Source organism: Pongo abelii, chromosome 9, assembly GCF_028885655.2.
Source record: "Pongo abelii isolate AG06213 chromosome 9, NHGRI_mPonAbe1-v2.0_pri, whole genome shotgun sequence".
NCBI classification, from domain to species: domain Eukaryota; kingdom Metazoa; phylum Chordata; class Mammalia; order Primates; family Hominidae; genus Pongo; species Pongo abelii.
Window position 1 is genome coordinate 8,257,255 of NC_071994.2, and position 12,554 is coordinate 8,269,808.

At 44.8% G+C, this 12,554-nt stretch overlaps 1 non-coding gene across 1 annotated transcript; it reads right to left on the minus strand.

Annotated features, from left to right (window-relative positions):
• Positions 1-5,535: 5,535 nt before the first annotated feature.
• LOC112135680 (U1 spliceosomal RNA) lies at positions 5,536-5,701 on the minus strand. The gene has a single exon (XR_002916928.1). It is a non-coding gene; the product is annotated as a U1 spliceosomal RNA (small nuclear RNA).
• Positions 5,702-12,554: the final 6,853 nt, after the last annotated feature.

Consider the following 12,554-nt stretch of genomic DNA (forward strand, 5'->3'; position numbering starts at 1 on the left):
TGAGGCAGGAGAATACTTGAATCTGGAAGACAGAGATTGCAGTGAGCCGAGATGGCACCACTGCACTCCAGCCTGGGCGACAGAGCGAGACTCCGTCTCAAAAAAAAAGAAAAAAACCGAATGAATTTCTGACACACAGAACAACCTAAATGAACCTGCAGGAGATGCTGCTGAGTGAAAAAGGCCGATCCCAAAATGTCGTATACTGTATGATTCCTTTTTTTTCTTGAGACAGAGTCTTGCTCTGTTGCTGAGGCTGGAGTGTAGTGGCTCGATCTTGGCTTTGGCTCACTGCAACCTCCACCTCCCAGATTCAAGTGATTCTCCTGCCTTGGCCTCCTTAATAGCTGGGACTACAGGTACATGACACCATGCCGGGCTAATTTTTGTATTTTTAGTACAGATGGGGTTTCTCCATGTTGGCCAGGCTTGTCTTGAACTCCTGACCTCAGGTGATCCACCCACCTCGGCCTCCCAAAGTGCTGGGATTACAGGCGTGAGCCACCACACCTAGCCTATGATTCCTTTTATATAATATTCTTGAAATGACAAAGTTATAGAAATGGAAAACTGATTAGTGATTGCCAGGGGTTGAGGATGTGGGGAAGGAGAGGGGAATGGGGAAAGAGAGTATGACCATAATGGGGGATCTTGAAGTGATAGTAGTGTTCTGTATCTTGACTGTGTCAATGTCAATATCCTGGTAGTGATATTGTACTATAGATTTTTGTTTTGTTTTGTTTTTGAGACAGCGTCTCGCTCTGTCGCCCAGGCTTGGAGTGCAGTAGTGCGATCTCCTCTCACTGCAGCCTCCGCCTCCTGGGTTCAAACAATTCTCCTGCCTCAGCCTCATGAGTAGCCGGGACTACAGGCACACGCCACTACGCCCCGCTAAATTTTGTATTTTTAGTACAGATGGGGTTTCACCATGTTGGCCAGGCTGGTCTCGATCTCTCGACCTCATGATCCACCCACCTTGGCCTCTTAAAGCACTGGGATTACAGGCCTGAGCCACTGCGCCTGGCCTCGGCCTCTCAGAGCGCTGGGATTACAGGCGTGGCACCGCACCCGGCCTCAGCCTCTCAAAGAACTGGATTACAGGCCTGAGCCACCACGCCCGGCCTCAGCCTCTCAAAGGGCTGGATTACAGGCGTGGCCACCGCGCCCAGCCTCGGCCTCTCGAAGCTCTGGGATTACAGTGTGAGCCACCGCGCCCAGCCAATATTGTACTATAGTTTTGCAAGATATTATCAATGGGGAAAACCGGATAAAGGATCTCTCTGTATTATTTCTTTGAACTGCATGTACATCCACAATTATCCCAAAATAAAAAGTTCAACAGCCAGGTGTGGCGGCTCACGCCTGTAATCCCAGCAGTTTGTGAGGCCGAGGCAGGTGGATCACTTGAGGTCAGGAGTTCAAGACCAGCCTGATCAACATGGTGAAACTGTGTCTGAACTAAAATACAAAAATTAGCCGGGTGTGGTGGTGGGCGCCTGTAATCCCAGCTACTTGGGAGGCTGAGGCAGGAGAATCGCTTGAACCCAGGAAGCAGAGGTTGCAGCAAGCTGAGATTGAGCCACTGAACTCCAGTCTGGTTAACAGAGTGAGACTCTGTCTCAAAAAAAAAAAAAAGTTTAACTAAAAAAAAAAAAGACAGGGAGGCCAGTCACAATGATTCACACCTAGAATCCTAGCACTTTGGAAGGACAAGGTGGGAGGCAGGCATTCAAGACCAGCCTGAGCAACATAGTAAGAACTCATCTCCACAAAAAATTTAAAGATTAACCAGGTATGGCGGCATGTACACGGAGTCCCAGCCACTCAGGAGGTTTGAGCTGGAGGATTGCTGGAGCCCAGGAGGTTGAGGCTACAGTGAACTATGATGTGCCACTGCACTCCAGCCTGGGTGACAGAGTGAAATCTTGTCTCAAAAACAAAAAACAAAACAAACAAACAAACAAAAAAAACAGGCCGGGCACGGTTGCTCACACCTGTAATTCCAGCACTTTGGGAGGCTGAGGCAGGAAGATCATTTGAGGTCAGGAGTTCGAAACCAGCCTGACCAACATGGTGAAACCTCGTCTCTACTAAAATACAAAAATTAGCTGGGCATGGTGGCAGGCACCTGTAATCTCAGCTACTCAGGAGGCTGAGGCAGGAGAATCGCTTGAACCCAGGAGGCGGAGGTTGCAGTGAGCCGAGATCATGCCACTGCACTCCAGCCTGGGCAACAGAGCGAGACTCTCTCTCAGAAAAAAAAAAGAAGAAGAAAGAAAAAAAAAAAGAAAACAAAAAAAACCCACCAAAACCAAATAAAACCAACAAAACACAGGGCAGGTGCTCCAATTCTCCGATACACCCTTTCCCTAGGCTCCATACAGTTTCTCCAACTGGTGTCATTGGCTCCACGGAGTAATAAGAGCCAAGAAGAGGATTGCTTAGACTGCAGCCTGGTTTGGCTGGAGAATCTTTTCTCAGTCTGGGCCACACTGTAAACCATAAGGTTGGCTGTAACAAATTACCACAAACTTAGTGACTTAACAAACTTTTTTTTTTTTTTTTTGAGATAGGGTCTTACTCTGTTGCCCAAGCTGGAGTGCAGTGGCACAATCTAGGCTCACTGCAGCCTCGACCTCCCAGGCTCAGGCAATCCTCCCACCTCAGCCTCCTAAATAGCAGGGACCACAGGCATCCACCACCACGCCTGGCCTTTAAACTGGTGATTTTAACCTTGAGTGCTTGGTTAAGGCAGTGTTTGCTCTGGGTTCCTCCACTGCAAAATAACTACTTTTCTCTTTGCAATTAATAAATATCTTTTGAGGAGCAGCTGATGCTTTTAACTACCCTGGAGAGTTTAAAGAAAATGAAAAGCTCTGGCCAGGCACGGTGGCTCACACCTGTAATCTCAGTACTTTGGAAGGCCTAGGGGGGCGGATCACAAGATCAAGAGATCAAGACCAGCCTGGCCAACATGGCGAAACCCCGTCTGTACTAAAAATACAAAAATTAGCTGGGCGTGGTGGCGCGTACCTGTAGTCCCAGCTACTTGGGAGGCTGAGGCAGGAGAATCGCTTGAAACCGGGAGGAAGAGGTTGCAGTGAGCCAAGATCACACCACTGCACTCCAGCCTGGCAACAGAGTGAGACTCCATCTCAAAAAAAAAGAAAGAAAAGCTCAGGTCGTTAAATGCTTGGCTCAAGACACAGAGCACCAAGTACTTCGCATGCCTGCTGTATGAGAATTTCTTACCCCTCGAACCACAGGGCTGCTGCAGCTGAAAATCAAAGGCATAATTAACAAATAAGTTAAATTCATACTATTTCCAAGTCTTTTCTGTGAAATCTAGGACATTGATTGGGAAAGTCTGGAAACCTCAAGAATTCAAATGACAACTTAAAAAGGAATCAGATAACTGCAAGTATCCTGCACCTTCAAATTATATGCCAATTGAAGTATATAATGACCTTACAAGGGGATACCAGTTTTCTTCATGCCCAGTCTCTACCTACTGATAGTATTAATTCACAACGTGAATAATAAGCTACACATATTTAAAGTATACAATTTGGCCAGGTGCGGTGGCTCATGCCTGTAATTCCAGCACTTTGGGAGGCCGAGGCGGGCAGATCACCTGTGGTCAGGAGTTCAAGACCAGCCTGGCCAACATGGTGAAACCCCCATCTCTATTAAAAAAAAAAATACAAAAATTAGCTGAGCGTTGTGGTGTGCACCTGTGAACCCAGCTATTCAGGAGGCTGAGGCAGGAGAATCACTTGAACCTGGGAGGCGGAGGTTGCAGTGAGCCAAGATCGTGCCACTGTACTCCAGCATGAACAGAGTCAGACTCTGTCTCAATAAATAAATAAATAAATAGTACAATTTGATAAGTTTTGACGTATGTGTATACCCATGAAACTGTAACCACAATGAAGATAATGAACATATCCATTACCTTCAAAAGTTTCCTCTTGACTTCTTTTTTTTTTCTTTTTTTGAGACGGTCTTGCTCCCTCTATCGGGCTGGAGCGCAGTGGTGCAATTAAAGCTCATTGAGCCTCAAACTCCCAAGCTCAAGTGATCCTCCAACCACAGCCTCCCAAATAGCTGGGACCACAGGCGTGCACCACTACACCCAGCTAATTGTTCTACTTTTCATAGAGAGGGGTCTCACTATGTTGCTTAGGGTGGTCTCAAACTGCTGGCCTCAAACAAGCCTCCTGCCTCTACCTCCCAAACTGCTGGAATCACAGGCATGAACCACCATGCGCAGCCTCCTCTTGACTGTTTGTAATCCTTCGTCCACCCCCTGCCCAGCCCTATCTCTAAGCAACCACTCACCTGCCTTTTGTCACTGTAGATTATTTTGCATTTTCTAGGATTTTATATGAATTGGATTGTACAATGCATACTATTTTTTTTGAGGGGGGAATCTGCTTCTTTCAGCATCATTATTTCGCGATCCTCCCATGCTGTGTATGTATCAACAGTTCATTACTTTTATTTATTTATGTTTTAGACAGTTTCACTCTGTCACCCAGGGTAGAGTACAGTGGCACAATCTCAGCTCACTGCAACCTCTGCCTCCTGGGCTGAAGCGATTCTTATGCCTCAGCCTCCCGAGTAGCTGAGATTACCAGCACCCACCACCATGCCCAGCTAATTTTTGTATTTTTAGTAGAGATGGGGTTTGCCATATTGCCCAGGCTGGTCTCGAACTCCTGGGCTCAAGTGATCCGCCCGCCTGGGCCTCCCAAAGTGCTAGCATTACAGGCATGAGCCACTGTGCCCGGCATCATTGCTTTTAAATTGTGAAAAGTATTCCTGTGATTTGTTTATCCCTTAACCTATTTATGGACATTGGGTTGTTTCCAGTTTTGTGCCATCACAAATAAAACTACTATGAATATTTTTGTAGAAGTCCTTGTTTGGACCTATGCTTTCATTTCTTTGGAACTATACCTAGAAGTGAAATGCTGAGTCATGGGGTAGTATGTGCTTAATTTTTTCAGAAACTGCCAAAATGTTTTTCTAAAATGTACCACTTTATATTCTCACCAACAGAGTATAAGAGCTCTAGTTTCTCCTTCATAGCCAACACTCAGTATAGTCAGTCTTTTTAATTTTAGTCATTCTAATAGGCAAGTAAGTGGTATTTCATTGTGTTCTTTTTCTTTTTTAAAAAAACAAATTTGACACAGTAAGCCAGGCATGGTGGCTCACGCCTGTAATCCTAGACTTTGGGAGGCTGAGGCAGCTGGATCACGAGGTTGGGAGTTCGAGACCAGCCTGGCCAGTGTGGTGAAACCCCGTCTCTACTAAAGATACAAAAAATTAGCCAGGTGTGGTGGTGTGCACCTGTAATCCCAGCTACTCAGGAGATTGAGGCAGGAGAATCGCTTGAATCTGGGAGGTGGAGGTGGCAGTGAGCCGAGATCGCACCACTGCATTCCACCCTGGGCGACAGGACAAGTCTCCATCTCAAAAAAAAAAAAAAAAAAAAAAGAAAAGAAAAGAAAAAAAAGAAAGTTGACACAGGAGAAAGCGCAAATGCTGTCCCCTACTACCACAAACAATGCAGTTGAGTTTTTCCCACGTTTAGGGAAATTGCAAGGGTCAGCACACCTGGAGTGCAAAGGATGCGCCTCACCCTGGGAAAACCACCTACGTGATCATGGTATCTCCCCTGCCAGGTAAGTCATTGTGGTTTAAATTTGCATTTCTCTAATGACCAATGATATTGAGCATATTTTGTTTGCTAACTTATCATTTATATACCTTCCTTGGTATGCTGTCTGTTCACATCATCTCCAGTTTTTTTGTTGTTGTTTTGTTTTGTTTTTTGAGACAGAGTCACTCTGTCACCCAGGCTGGAGTGCAGTGGTGTGATCTTAGCTCACTGAAACCTCTGCCTCCCAGGTTCAAGTGATTCTCCTGCCTCAGCCTCCCAAATAGCTGGGACTACAGGCGCACACCACCACGCCCTGCTAATTTTTTGTATTTTTAGCAGAGACGGGGTTTCACCATGCTGGCCAGGCTGCTCTCGAGCTCCTGACCTCAAGTGTTTCACCAGCCTCAGCCTCCCAAAATGCTGGGATTACAGGCGTGAGCCACCACACCCAGCCAATCATCTCCATTTAAAAATGAAGTTGTTTGAATTATTATTACTGAGTTATATGAGTTATTTTAATATATTCTAGGTCCAAGTCCTTTGTCAGATATATGTTTTGCAAATATTTTCTCCCAGTCTGTGGCTTGTCTTTTTATATTCATAACAGTGTATTTTAAACAGCTACAGTTTTTTTTTGTTTTTGTTTTTGTTTTTGAGACGGAGTCTCGCTCTGTCGCCCAAGCTGAAGTGCAGTGGTGCGATCTCGGCTCGCTGTAACCTCAGCCTTCCAGGTTCAAGCGATTCTCCCGCCTCAGCCTCTTGAGTAGCTGGGAATACAGGCTCATGCCACCACGTGCGGCTAATTTTTTTGTATTTTTAGTAGAGATAGGGTTTCACCGTGTTAGCCAGGATGGTCTCGATCTCCTGACCTTGTGATCTGCCCACCTCGACCTCCCAAAGTGCTGGGATTACAGGTGTGAGCCACCGCGCCCGGCCAAGAGTTAAAGTTTTTAATTTTGGTGAATTCCAATTTATAATGTTTTCTTTTATGGATCATGCTTTTTGGTGTCATAACTAAGAAAATGGTCCCTTAACTAAGATCACAAATATTTTCTCCTATGTTTTCTCTTAGAAGTATCATTTGTAGGCCCGGCACAGTGGCTCACGCCTGTAATCCCAGCACTTTGGGAGGCCGAGGCAGGCAGATCACGAGGTCAGGAGATCGAGACCATCCTGGCTAACATACTGAAACCCCGTCTCTACTAAAAATAAAAAAAATTAGCCAGGCATGGTGGCCAGCTCCTGTAGTCCCAGCTACTCAGGAGGCTGAGGCAGGAGAATGGCGTGAACCCGGCATGTGTAGCTTGCAGTGAGCCGAGATTGAGCCACTGCACTCCAGCCTGGGCGACAGAGTGAGACTCCATCTCAAGAAAGAAAAAGTATCATTTGTATGGTGCTTACAAGTAGATTTGCTGTCTCATACTCCACTGTTTTGATTACAGTTCACTTGTAGTCTAGATTAGGGTTTGTATTAGAAACATGCACTTAGAGGTTTTTTGTTTGTTTTGTTTGTTTGTTTTTAAATGGAGTCTCCCTCTGTCGCCCAGGCTGGAGTATAGTGGCGCGATCTCGGCTCACTGCAGCTTCCGCCTCCTGGGTTCAAGCAATTCTCCTGCCTCAGCCTCCTGAGTAGCTGGGATTACAGGCGCCCAACACCATGCCTGGCTAATTTTTGTGTTTTTAGTAAAGGTGGGATTTCACCATGTTGGCCAGGCTGGTCTTGAACTCTTGACCTCAAGTGATCCACCCACCTTGTCCTCTCAAAGTGCTGGGATTACAGGCATGAGCCACTGCACCTGGCGCACTTAGAGTTTTAATTAGAAATGTAAAAATGTTATTTCTTCCGATTTTAAAAACAGAAAATGTTCTTGATTTGGTTTTTATTCATTTATTTTTAATTACATAAATGACATCAGAGAACAATCTTTTTGTACAAAAAAGAACAAAAGCACATAGAATGGGGAAGTGAAAATCACTGTGACAAGCACTGTTGATTCAAGAAATTGAATTGGCTGGACGTGGTGGCTCACACCTGTAATCCCAGCACTTTAGGAGGCCGAGGCGGGTGGATCACCTGAGGTCAGGAGTTCAAGACCAGTCTGACCAACATGGTGAAACCCCCTCTCTACTAAAACTATAAAAATTAGCTGAGTGTGGTGGCGGGTGCCTGTAATCCCAGCTCCTTGGGAGGGTGAGACAGGAAAATCGCTGCAATCTAGGATGGTCTCAAACTCCTGGGACTCAAGCGATATGCTCACCTTGGCCTTCCAAAGTGCTGGGATTACAGGTATGAGCCACCACACCCGGCCTATGTTTTCATTCTTTAGTGTTCTCTTCAACTCTCATTAGTCAATCCCCCATGATTTCAATCCCCTAATAATTCCTTACGTTGGACTTTTGCTTCAATGATTGTGTGGATTCTGTCTCCTGATTAGCCCTTGACTGATATAATACTGTAGTAGTATTCTTTGATTTTCTGGTTCTTTTTTTTTTTTTTTTTGACAGGCTCTTACTCTGTTGCCCAGGCCAGCAGGCCAGGGTGCAGTGGCATAATCATGGCTCATTGCAACATTGACCTCCTGGGCTCAAGTGATCCTCCCACCTCAGCCTCCCAAGTAGTTGGGACCACAGGCATGTGCCACTATGCTTGGCTAATTTTTTTTATTTTTTTTTGGTAGAGATGGGGTCTTGCCATGTTGCCCAGGCTGCTTACGAACTCTTGGGCTCAAGCAATCCACCTGCCTCAGCCTCTCAAAGTGCTGAGATTACAGGTGTGAGCCACCATACCTAGCCCATGGTTGTTTTTAAATCTGTCATTAGGCTGGGCGCGGTGGCTCATGCCTGTAATCCCAGTACTTTGGGAGGCCAAAGTAGGCAGATCACTTGAGGTAAGGAGTTCAAGACCAGCCTGGCCAACATGGTGAAACCCTGTCTCTGCTAAAAATATAAAAATTAGCCAGACGTGGTGGCAGGCACCTGTAATCCCAGCTACTCGATAGGCTGAGACAGGAAAATCGCTTGAACCCAGGAGGCAGAGGTTGCAGTGAGTCAAGATTGCACCACTGCACTCCAGCCTGGGCAACAGGGTGAGACTCTGTCTCAAAAAAAAAAAATTAAATCTGTCATTAGTTATTCTCTCTCATGTCTTCTCCAAGATGAATTTCAAAAGCAGTTTTCATATGCTATAAAATAACCCTAAGAGTTTAATTATAACATTAAAATAACATGTTAAGTTGTTGAGAAAATAACAAGTTAACTTGTTGAGACTTTTTTTTTTAAAATGGGGTCTCACTCTGTCACCTAGGCTGGAGTGCAGTGGTGAGATCTTGGCCCACTGCAACCTCTGCCTCCCAGGCTCAAAAGCAATCCTCCCACCTCAGCCTCTCAAGTAGCTGGGACTACAGGTGCATACCACCAGGCCAGGCTAATTTTCTGTATTTTTGGTAGAGACAGGGTTTTGCCATGTTGCCCGGGCTAGTCTCGAACTCCTGAGCTGAAGTGATCCTCCCACCTCGGCCTCCCAAAGTGCTGAGATTACAGGCCTGAGCCACTGCGCCCAGCCTGTTGAGACTTATTATAAAGCTTCTACCCAGAAACATGAGTTAGCCCCTAAAGGAGGTAATGCTCTTGATGGCTGTCTGCTCATTCTTGCTCATGGGAAGTTGTTTCTTGATTTGGCTGTGAGCATGTTGAGAAGGGATGTGTTCCACAGAAGTGTTCTCGTAGTTGCTTCTGCTGTTTTAGTCTGTTAGAGCTGCTGCAACAAAATACCATAGACTGAGTGGCTTGTAAACAACAGAAATTTATTTCCCGAAGTTCTGGAGGCTGGGAAGTCTAAGATCAAGGCACTCTCAGGTTCTGTATCTGGTGAAGACCTGTTTCCTGGTTCATAGATTACACATTCTCACGTGTTCTCACATGATGGAAGGTGTGAGGGAACTCCCTGAGGCCTCTTTTATACAGATGCCAATTCCATTTATAAGGAATCTACCCTCATGATCTAATCACCCCCCTCCATAGTATCACATTGATGATTATGTTTCAACACATTAATTGGAATAGGAGGACAAAAACTCAGACCATGATATAGAAACAGCCGGGGATTAATTTTTATGATAATGTATCAGCTTCAATTTCCCATGGAATAGACTGATTTATGCTCCTTGCCCGCCTGGAGATTAGGAAACCTTGTTATATTCCCAGCCAAGGCAACAGCTGAGATGAGCTTCCCGGTTGCCTCCCTGGCCAGTGGGAAGTTTACTGGTCTTCCTTACAAAGTGATTGCAGCCCTTCAAGCGTCCTGGCTTTGTGCAAGGATCTTATTTCTAATTTATCGCCCGTCAAAGCCCGAGATTCCATCTTCTGTTCCTGAATGAGGTTAAAAACCGATCTTTCGCCCTTGGGGAACTCGTAAGCAAATGTTCGACTGCCCCCTTGTGGACACTCCGGGCAAGGACGAGCTGGTCTTTTTAGCCAATCTGTTTTTGTTTTTCTTTGAGATGCAGTCTCGCTCTGTTGCCGAAGCTGGAGTGTAATGGCGCAATCTTAGCTCACTGCAACCTCCGTCTCCCGGGTTCAAGTGATTCTTTGGTGATTAACAAATTAGAGTGATAGACACCCCCTCCCGGCCATCCATCTATAATCTGAGCTCTGGAGGGTGTGAAATCGTATGATGTTCCTGGTTCCTGTCCCTCTGCTTATGTGTGTGTGTGTGTGTGTATATATATATATATGTGTGTGTGTGTGTATATATATATATATATTTGTTTTGTTGTTGTTGTTTGCTTGTTTTTTAAGAAACATGGTCTTGGCCAGGAGCGGTGGCTCACGCCTGTAATCCCAGCACTTTGGGAGGCCAAGGCAGGTGGATCACCTGAGGTCAGGAGTTGGTGACCAGCCTGGCCAACATGGTGAAACCCCATCTCTACTAAAAATACAAAAATTAGCCAGGCATGGTGGCTCGTGCCTGTAATCCCAGTTACTCGGGAGGCTGAGGCAGGAGAATAGCTTGAACCTGGGAGGCGGAGGTTGCAGTGAGCTGAGATTGCACCACTGCACTCCACCCTGGGCGACAGCACGAGACTCCATCTCAAAAAAAAAAAAAAAAACATGGTCTCACTCTGTCACCCAGGCTGGAATGCAGTGGCGTTCACTGTACAAACTCCTGGAGTCAAGCTGTGCTCCTGCCTCAGCCTTCTGATTAGCTAGGACTACAGGTGCACACCACCATGCCTGGCTAATTTTTATACATATATATGTATGCATACACACATATATATACATATATATGCATACACATATATATACATCTATGCATACACATATATATACATATATATGCATACACATATATATACACATATATATGCATACACATATATACACATATATATGCATACACATATATACACATATATATGCATACATATATACACATATATATGCATACACATATATATGCATACATATATGCATACACATATATACATATATATGCATGCACACATATACATATATATGCATACACACATATACATATATGCATACACACATATATACATATACGTATGCATACACACACATATACACATACGTATGCATACACACACATATACACATACGTATGCATACACACATATACACATACGTATGCATACACACATATACACATACGTATGCATACACACATATATACACATACGTATGCATACACACATATATACACATACGTATGCATACACACATATATACACATGTATGCATACACGCATATATACACATATGTATGCATACACGCATATATACACATATGTATGCATACACGCATATATACACATATGTATGCATACATGCATATATACACATATATGTATGCATGCATATACGTATATATACATATGTCTACATATACATATATATGTATATATGCACATATATGTATGCATGCATATATGTATATATACATATGTGTATATATACACATATATGTATATACATACACACACATATATACATATGTGTGTGTGTGTGTATATATGTATATTTGGGACAGAGTCCTGGTCTGTCGCCCAGGCTGGAGTGTAGTGGCGTAACCTCCACTTCCCGGGTTCTAAAGGATTCTCCTGCCTCAGCCTCCCAAGTAGCTGGGATTACAGGAGCATGCCACTACGCCTGGCTAATTTTGTATTTTTGGTAGAGACCGCATTTCACCATGTTGGCCAGGCTGGTCTTGAACTCCTGACCTAAGATGATCCACCAGCCTCAGCCTCCCAAAGTGCTGGGATTACAGGCATGAGGCATCATGCCCGGCCCTCCTTACATATATATATACATAAAATAAATCTATATATATGTATATATTTTTTTGCAACCTCCACCTCCCTTGTTCAAGCGATTCTCCTGCCTCCGCCTCCCTAGTAGCTGGGATTACAGGCACGTGCCACTACACCTGGCTAATTTTTGTATTTTTAGTAGAGACAGGGTTTCACCATGTTGGTCAGGCTGGTCTCGAACTCTTGATCTTGTGATCCACCCGCCTTGGCCTCCCAAAGTGCTGGGATTACAGGCATGAGCCACCGTGCCTGGCCTACATATATATTTTTCAATAGAGATGGGGTGATATGGTTTGGCTCTGTGTCCCCACCCAAATCTCAGCTTGAATTGTAATAATCCCCACATGTTGTTGGAGGGAGCTGGTGGGAGGTAATTGAATTGGGGCAGGTTTTTCCTGTGCTGTTCTTGTGATAGTGAATAAGTCTCATGAGATCTGATGCTTTTATAAAGGAGAATTCCCCTGCACATTCTCTCCTGCCTGCTGCCATATAAGACATGACTTTGCTCCTTATTTGCCTCCTGCCATGATTGTGAGGCCTCCCCAGCTGTG